We start from the raw sequence: 7,811 nt of genomic DNA on the forward strand, positions 1-7,811 counted from the left end.
CAATGCCTTGCCTGCATAGCATTTTTTAAAAGAAAGAAAATACAAGCAAAATCTGTTGCTTAAAAGGGTGGTGGTATAGTTTTTTGTTTTAAAACAAACAATAGCTATATCAACAATTTTAAAAACTTGGGAGAAAGTTAATTGGAACTGATTTTATGATGAATAATTAAACCTTAAAAACCTGTTCTGAAACACTAGGTTATTTTTTTTCTCCCAGAGTCTAATAAAGTACATGTGAAAAAGTCATTTGTCTTGGTCAGATATATATTTTATGCTCATCTACTTGTAAGTACTCAGTATGTTCATTAGGATTAATTTTGAGGATATACCAGAACCCTTTCCTCATTTAAGCATTGTCCACCATGTTTTGACCTCAAAGAAGGTCTAAGTAATTTATATCAGTGCTCAAGAATAATTTTGGACATCTTGGCCTAAAGCAAGTGGCTATCTATAAAGCTGAAGGATAATTCCAATGGGCTGCCTGCATTGCCACCTCCTGTTTGTTTTGTGGGAGGATGAGAATAGAGAATGCAGATAAGAGAGAGGTGAGAAAAGCAGGGAAAGATCAAGTAGGTAGGTAAATGCTGCTGAGAACATATTGCTCCTTAACCAAGCCATGCTCATATTGTTGAGATTTCCATCATTTTAAAGTACATTATCATAACATTAAAAAAAGAAAAATGTTAAGAAAATGTATCTGATATTTAAGGTTATCACTGGAATATGCTGGAATCTTTTGGTTCTTTGTAAAATATAAATAATGAAAACACTGACTTTTTTGTGCATGTGCAGCTAATAGATCATGTCCACGATATAGGCAGCAATGATGAATTGCAATACGTTATTACTAAAGGGAAAAGGTTCAAGCCAATATTCACACTGCTATCAATGACAGTAAAGAAGCCAAAGCAGTGAGCTTCTGGAGAAGGGTTGAAGATGCCATGAGGGATTAGCAGGAACAGCTTCCTTCACTGACTGGTTGCTCCTGAGGCTTTTCCAGTTTAATATCAATCATATCTTCTCTGCTTCTGTCCTGTGTGCTTTCCATCCCAGGCAAAGCCGCTGGACACGTCAGAAGAGCTGCTTTACATTGTATCCTGCTTTTGTTCTGGTTTCAATGAACATAACATTCAGCTCTTTGGCTTGTAGCTAGGAATCAAGCTCCTGAACAGCTCTTGACCTGCTGTGTCCCATAACTGCAATCATACTGTTGGATCCTCCAAGTACATGATTTTTGATAAAAAGTCAGTGCCAATTGTTGCCTGATAAGTGTTGTCAAAACTGTCATTCATGAATCTGGTGATCAGGGATGTTTTTCCAATGCTCTGCTCTCCTAGGAACACCAGCTTGAATTTCCTCAGCAGATTCTCAAAGTCTCCACCCACAGACAAGATGGAGCCAGAGGAGCTACCACCTCCTCAGCCCAGAGACCTCCCGGACCCACGCTGCTCCAACCAGCTGATGAAGAAGGCAAGCAGAAGGGCGGGCCCCTGCAGGGCCGGGCAAAGGAGCAAGGCTGGAGGGCAGCAGGACTCTCCACAGCACACAGCTATTGCCGCTGACGCCGACTTTCCGCAGAGTAGCCTAGCACCCAGTGAGGCCAGCCTCAGCGAAGGGAAAGAGGGCAGTGTCTGAGGCTGCCAGGAGTGTGCAAGGGGCTCCCAAGGCTAGCGCCTTCTCTTCCCCTCAGCACCCAGCAGGGAGACTAGGGTGGGAGAGGCTGAGGGTGGCCGGGCTGGAACAACAGACGCATCTGGGACCTTTCACACGCAGCGCCCCGACTCCCACAGCTGCAGCTGCAGCAGCCCAACCTGCCCATGCCTTCTATCTTGTTACAAAAAATTTTCATCACCCCAACAGGAAACTGACACTCATTAAGCAATTGGTCACCATTCTCCCCTGTCTACCCTTTGGCTATTGTGAATAGTGCTACCCTGTACACAGTTCTACATAGGTGTAGATTTGTTTCGTTATCAATTTTCAACTCTTTTGGTATGTATCTAGGAGTGGAATATCCAGATTATATGATTAATTCTATGTTGAAATTTTTGAGGAACCTTTTTAATATTTGTGTGCAGCATTTTTTGTGTGTTTGTTTCAAAATAACACTTGTGGTTAAAAAAGAATCACACCAGAATGCATGTCCCTAAACTTATGGCATACAAGGTAATAGGTTCATTCTCAATATGCTTATGAAAAAAACAAACTTCAAATATGTTTTTATCATATTTGTGGGATAATAGTTTTCTTTACAGCTGGTCACTCTATAACAGTAGTAGATGATCCAAGCAATTACTAAATTTGGTCTCAATATCTATCTAAAGATACATAATTGATTTCATCACAATCATTCCCTTGTATTAACATTTCCCTCACAGAATATACCTTTATATTTAAAAAAATCCATTTTTACCTATGGAATTTTTAAAATATAAAGGTATATTATATACCTTGAACATGTTGACTTGAACAATAAAATAGGAAGAAAAAACAAAGCACAGTTTTGATTCCAATTCACAATTGTGTGTAAATATGTTGTATATTTAATTATTACCATTTTATGAAAATAAGATTTTACTGTATCCCTATAAAAATGCAGTAACAGGGCCTGCGTTGTGTCTCAGTGGCAGAGTGGTTGCCTGGCATGTGTCAGGCACCACATATAAAAATAAATAAAGTTATATACAACTAAAGATATTTTTTTTTTAAAAAATGTAGCAATACTTTCTCAGGCATACCTGAGCACTGCATCAGTAATGTATCACTTGGTCTGGATAGGGTGCTGACACCTGCTCTCATCTTAACTTCAGCAATAACATTCATATAATAATAAATATGGCACAACCAAGACATTCTCTTTTGTAATAAGCATTAAAAGAAGAAGCAAATTCAAATTATGTGTGTTTGTCTACTTCTAGTAATATGTATACCACACTTCAGAAAATGCTGATCTAAGAGGGGCTATTTTTTGAAAGCTGCACAAGCTATCCTCATCCATTTTATTGCTAAAGAAAGAGGAAGTTTCCACCTCATCTTCAAATGGAAAAAGTATGGACTCCTCATAAAAATTGGAAATAAATATGAAGGTCTATTCCTCTTAAATTCCCAAGAGAAAAGTTAAGTGTCTTTGGGGAGCATCTTATAGAATCCCAGCTGTAAAGACAAGTACCATAGGGAGGGCTCACAATCACTTGCACTTAGCAACATCTTCCACTGGGTGATGCACTCATCCTGTGATTTCCAATTTAAATAGTATGCTATATTTATTCCTATATGCAAACAAGTATGTCAATCCCTAGAATATTTCAAACCCAATTAATTGGTGAACAAATCATTTTCCTTTTTTAATATGGAGATTATCATGTCATCCTTCTATTTATCCTAATTGTGAGGTAAAACATATTTACCGGTGTTTCCAAGTGCAAGTGTCCATTAATGTATACAAAAATAGGATATGCCTAAGAAACTGTATAAAAAACAATTTTCTATCTGAAGACTTTACCGTCACTGGCTCACACAACTAACGGGTGAGTTTCAATTAAAGAACAAAACATCTGCATTTAAACCTGACCTCAAAGTATTTTGAAAATCAGTCCAAGACATATTAAAATAATTTAAGAATACACATATCGAGGTGTGGTGGTGCACACCTGTAATCCTAGGGGCTCAAGAGGCCTAGGCATGAAGATCTTGAGTTCAAAGCCAGTCTCAGCAAATTAATGAAGCCCTTAGCAACTTAATGAGACCTTCTCCATAAATAAAGTGTTTTACAAAGGGCTGGGGATGTGGCTCAGTGTTTAACCATTCCTAGGTTCAATCACCTGGTACCAAAAAAAAAAAAGAAATGTAAAGTTGAATTTGATAATATATGTAAACTGCCTAGTATCAGATCCATTTATGTCACAGCCATTTAAGAAATGGCAGCTTAGATCCTGCAAGATCACCTGGCTTGCCTTGCCTTGGAATTCATGAATCTTCTGGATTAAGCTCCAATTGTTGGGTCTGCTGTACCCTGTTTTATTCCCCTACTTTAGCACCAGCACATTCAGCCTCATCTGATAATTACATATATTTATATATAAATATGTTTTATTAAGTTATAAGCACCTTTGAATGAACCTCAAAGCTTTTAAAATAAAATGTAATTTGAATTTTTAAAAATAGATTTATTGGATTATAACTGATATATCATAAAATTCACCTGGAAAAAGTATACAATTCAATGTTTTTTTTTAGTAAATTTACTGAGTTGTGCCAATATCACCATAATAATTTTAGAAAATTTTCATGTTTCCCCAGAGATCTTTCAAATCCATTTATTCTCAGTTCTCACACTGTAGATTTTGTAAGGAATTAGTTTTTGCATTTCATTTAAGAATGGTAGCCATGATATGGAGAAGAGATATAAGGAACCTAAGCCCAAAGGCTAGCATCTCTCTCTCTCTCTCTTCTTTCCTCCCTACTTTTCATCTATCCAGGTTATATTTATTGAACACTCAGTATGTAACAGTATGTCCAACTGTCCTCTGCCAGTTCAGTGCCATTCATGAAAAGGGCTGTCATGTATAGTGTGCTAGTGTAGTTTTATTGTTAAAATACCTAAGTTTTATTTTAGTCTACAGGACACATTTCTGAAATGGTTTTATATATAATTTAAAATTTAGGACTGGGATTGTGGCTCAGTGGTACAGCACGCACCTAGCATGTGCAGGGCCCTGGGTCCAATCCTCAGCACCACATATAAGTAAATAAATAAAATAAAGGTATTGTGTTTAACTACACCTAAAAATTAAATATTTTTAGAAATTTAAACATATAGAAGAGAAAAACATTTAACAAATACAAGTAATGTCACCTTATTTTACATGGTGCACTTTAATATACTTGATTTAATTAATTTATTATCTTTTTTATCTCTACCTTCCCAAGAAGGAAATTGAGATTGAGCAGATACATTTCCCAAAGCAGGCAAAAATGTGATTTTACATTTAGAACACTATAAATAACTGACACAATGGCTAAGAAAAATATAGTTTTTAAGCAAGAGTTAATTATAGCTTAGCTAGGATAAAGTACCAAGTCTACTTTCTGGACAAATTTGCTAGGATAAGAATTGTATATCTGTGTTATTTTTATTGTATTGCTTCATAGTATATAAATTATTTCTCAAAACAGCCATTTGACATGTTAAAGTGTCCTCCTCATCCAAGTATTTTCATGACTGCTAACTCATTTTGTACTTGTGGGGTGGGAACTATTAGCTCCATTTGATGAATAGGAACATAAACTACAAATGCCAAAGTTAACCTAAATTCACATAGATATTTGTGCCCTTCCCCAACACAGACCAACCTCCAGTCGTATGTTCACAATTCTATTTGACCCAAACAAATACAACCAAGAAGACCTTTCTGGCTAGAACCCATCCCTTTAGGAAAATCCTAACCCATCATTTGACATTGTGAATTGGTTTAGACTGCAACCTATCCTGCTCTAATCTCTGAAAATTGTCACAAGATAAATTTGATTATTTCAATTAAAAAAGCATGTTTGGGAATCTTGCAACATTCAAAGATTATAATTGACAATGTATTTCCTTGCAAACAAAATGGAAAGGGACATTATTATTGGCTAGGGATGAGTATAAAAGTAAAGTTACACTCACTTCAATAGCTTTCAAGGAGTGTTCCCTATGCTTTCAGATTTTGTGGACCAGTGAAATTTCAAAAAACATCTTGGGGTCCTGTACAGGGTAGCCAACTTAATTTTGCAAACTAAGAACATTTTAAAAGGCAACCTCTCATCCACAATTTCAAAATTCAAACATTTGAAAATCAAACATGCCTTTTTATTCTTGCCTGTAACTCATTTGTCATCAACATTCTCAACTAATCCTCCTCATCTGGCAATAAAGCCTGACCTGAACTGACATGAGGCTATTCACAGGCTTATTCTCTCACGTAGTATAAATATTCTTATGTTTCACTGCAGAAACATTACTGTAATTGATTAGGGAGTGTCCTCTCAGACCCTGCTGTGGCTGTTATGTCATATAGGATACATGGACTTTATTACCTTTCCAGAATCCAAAATGAACCTAAATTCTGAAACATATGTTGTCTCAAGTATTTCACATTATGAGGGTACAAATTCACAGTAACTGGTCATTAATGTTTCATTAAAAGAAAGGGCAAAATTCAATTTAAATCATCAGTAAGTATGAAGGACAATCTTAGAATAAAGGATAATCCTTTATATTCAATAAAAATTTAGCTTTCTGAGGAAAAATCAAGTTGTTGCTTTTTATACGTCATTGCAGATGATATTAACTAGCATATGAGAATCACTGCCATTGGAAAATGTCCTACTCAGATGGCTCCACATTTAAAATATGACGTTTGGAGCTTTATTTATACAATGAAGCAGGACAGATAGGATAAGAATGAATTAAGCCATGTTGTGGCTCTTGTAGGACACAGATAAATTATATTTATACAGGAAAAGAACCCTTAAATTACCTTTAGTGTGTACAAATTGGAAGTGCTTACAATGCTGGACCTGATCTAAGTAAGTTCTCTGATTTAAAAAAAAATAGTGCAAATGAATGAACATGAATATGTATAGAGATAAATCTAGAAAACCAAAAGATGTATCCTGCTTGTCAGAATACTGGGAGAGATGGAGGAAAAAATCACTAGCAAACCATCTTTTTGCATAAGAATCTTATGGCATTTTTATGTGGTTTATTTCTACACTGCCTATTCTCTGAACAGTTTGAGGTATTGGCAAACTGGATACTTGGACATGTCTAATTTTATCCTAGCAGATACTAATGAATTAAGTGTCCTGCAGTTTAAGAGAAATAATTAAGTCTCTGCTATAAGGGCCACCAGCTGCATCTATAAACAAGACAATAAGTTATTCAGTTTGACAACATTTAATGAGTTTCTACATGAGATAAATCACTAGGCTACCTGCAGGAAATGAATGGCTAGATAAGAACACTTAATTTTCCTCATGGTCTTCATGGTCTAGTCAGGAGAGACTATTAAAAAATATTACACAAGTAAATTCTAAGTGTTTTAATAGATGTGTAGTCAAATACTATGGGACAGAAAATCATGTGATTTTGATTGGAGGCAAGCTGCACAGTACTAATGTTCAGTAAGAGCAAAGACACAGAGGAGGGTCTGATTAAAACTTCAGAGGTCTAATTACAGAAAAAGGTTATGGTGTCTCCCTCATGTGTACGTCAAAATATAAATAGTTCTAAACTGTGAATTAGTTGTAAGGAAGTCAAATAAAGATTTAATTTCTTTGGTGATGAGAAATATAATGCTCATGAAATATCAAATATACTTTTTTTCACCTCATTGTTTGGTACCTATGCCTTGAGGAAAACAGCATTATTACAGAGATAAAAACAAGGTGGCAACAGGAGGAAAGTTAAATGATGTGATAAACTAATCAAAATGAAAAGTGGCAAAAAAGGTAGTTTGGGAGTTCAGTGAAGTGCTTTCTATGACATGCAAAGGACATCAGACTTTTTAAAAACTCATATTCTTAATTTTAAATAACTAGGAATAGATTACATGCAATAGATTTTTAAATTACCTTCATTCAAAAATGGTTATTATGAGAAAGCAGTAGGAGTTTTCAAATAATGCCAAAATTATCTGAAAACTCATTTTAGTCCCAGCTGCCTCATTTTACTAAGACATTATTTCTATAATATAATTAGGTAGAAACTAAACCAGCAATAATAATAAATGAGTAAACTAGTGTTGGGGTTTTTGTTTGCTGTTGTTGTC

At 35.5% G+C, this 7,811-nt stretch overlaps 1 pseudogene; it reads right to left on the reverse strand.

Moving 5' to 3' along the window:
- Positions 1-935: 935 nt before the first annotated feature.
- LOC114082956 (ras-related protein Rab-6A pseudogene) lies at positions 936-2,799 on the reverse strand (annotated as a pseudogene).
- Between the last annotated feature and the right edge of the window lie 5,012 nt (positions 2,800-7,811).

Source organism: Marmota flaviventris, chromosome 16 (genome assembly GCF_047511675.1).
Source record: "Marmota flaviventris isolate mMarFla1 chromosome 16, mMarFla1.hap1, whole genome shotgun sequence".
In the NCBI taxonomy this organism is placed as follows: Eukaryota; Metazoa; Chordata; class Mammalia; order Rodentia; family Sciuridae; genus Marmota; species Marmota flaviventris.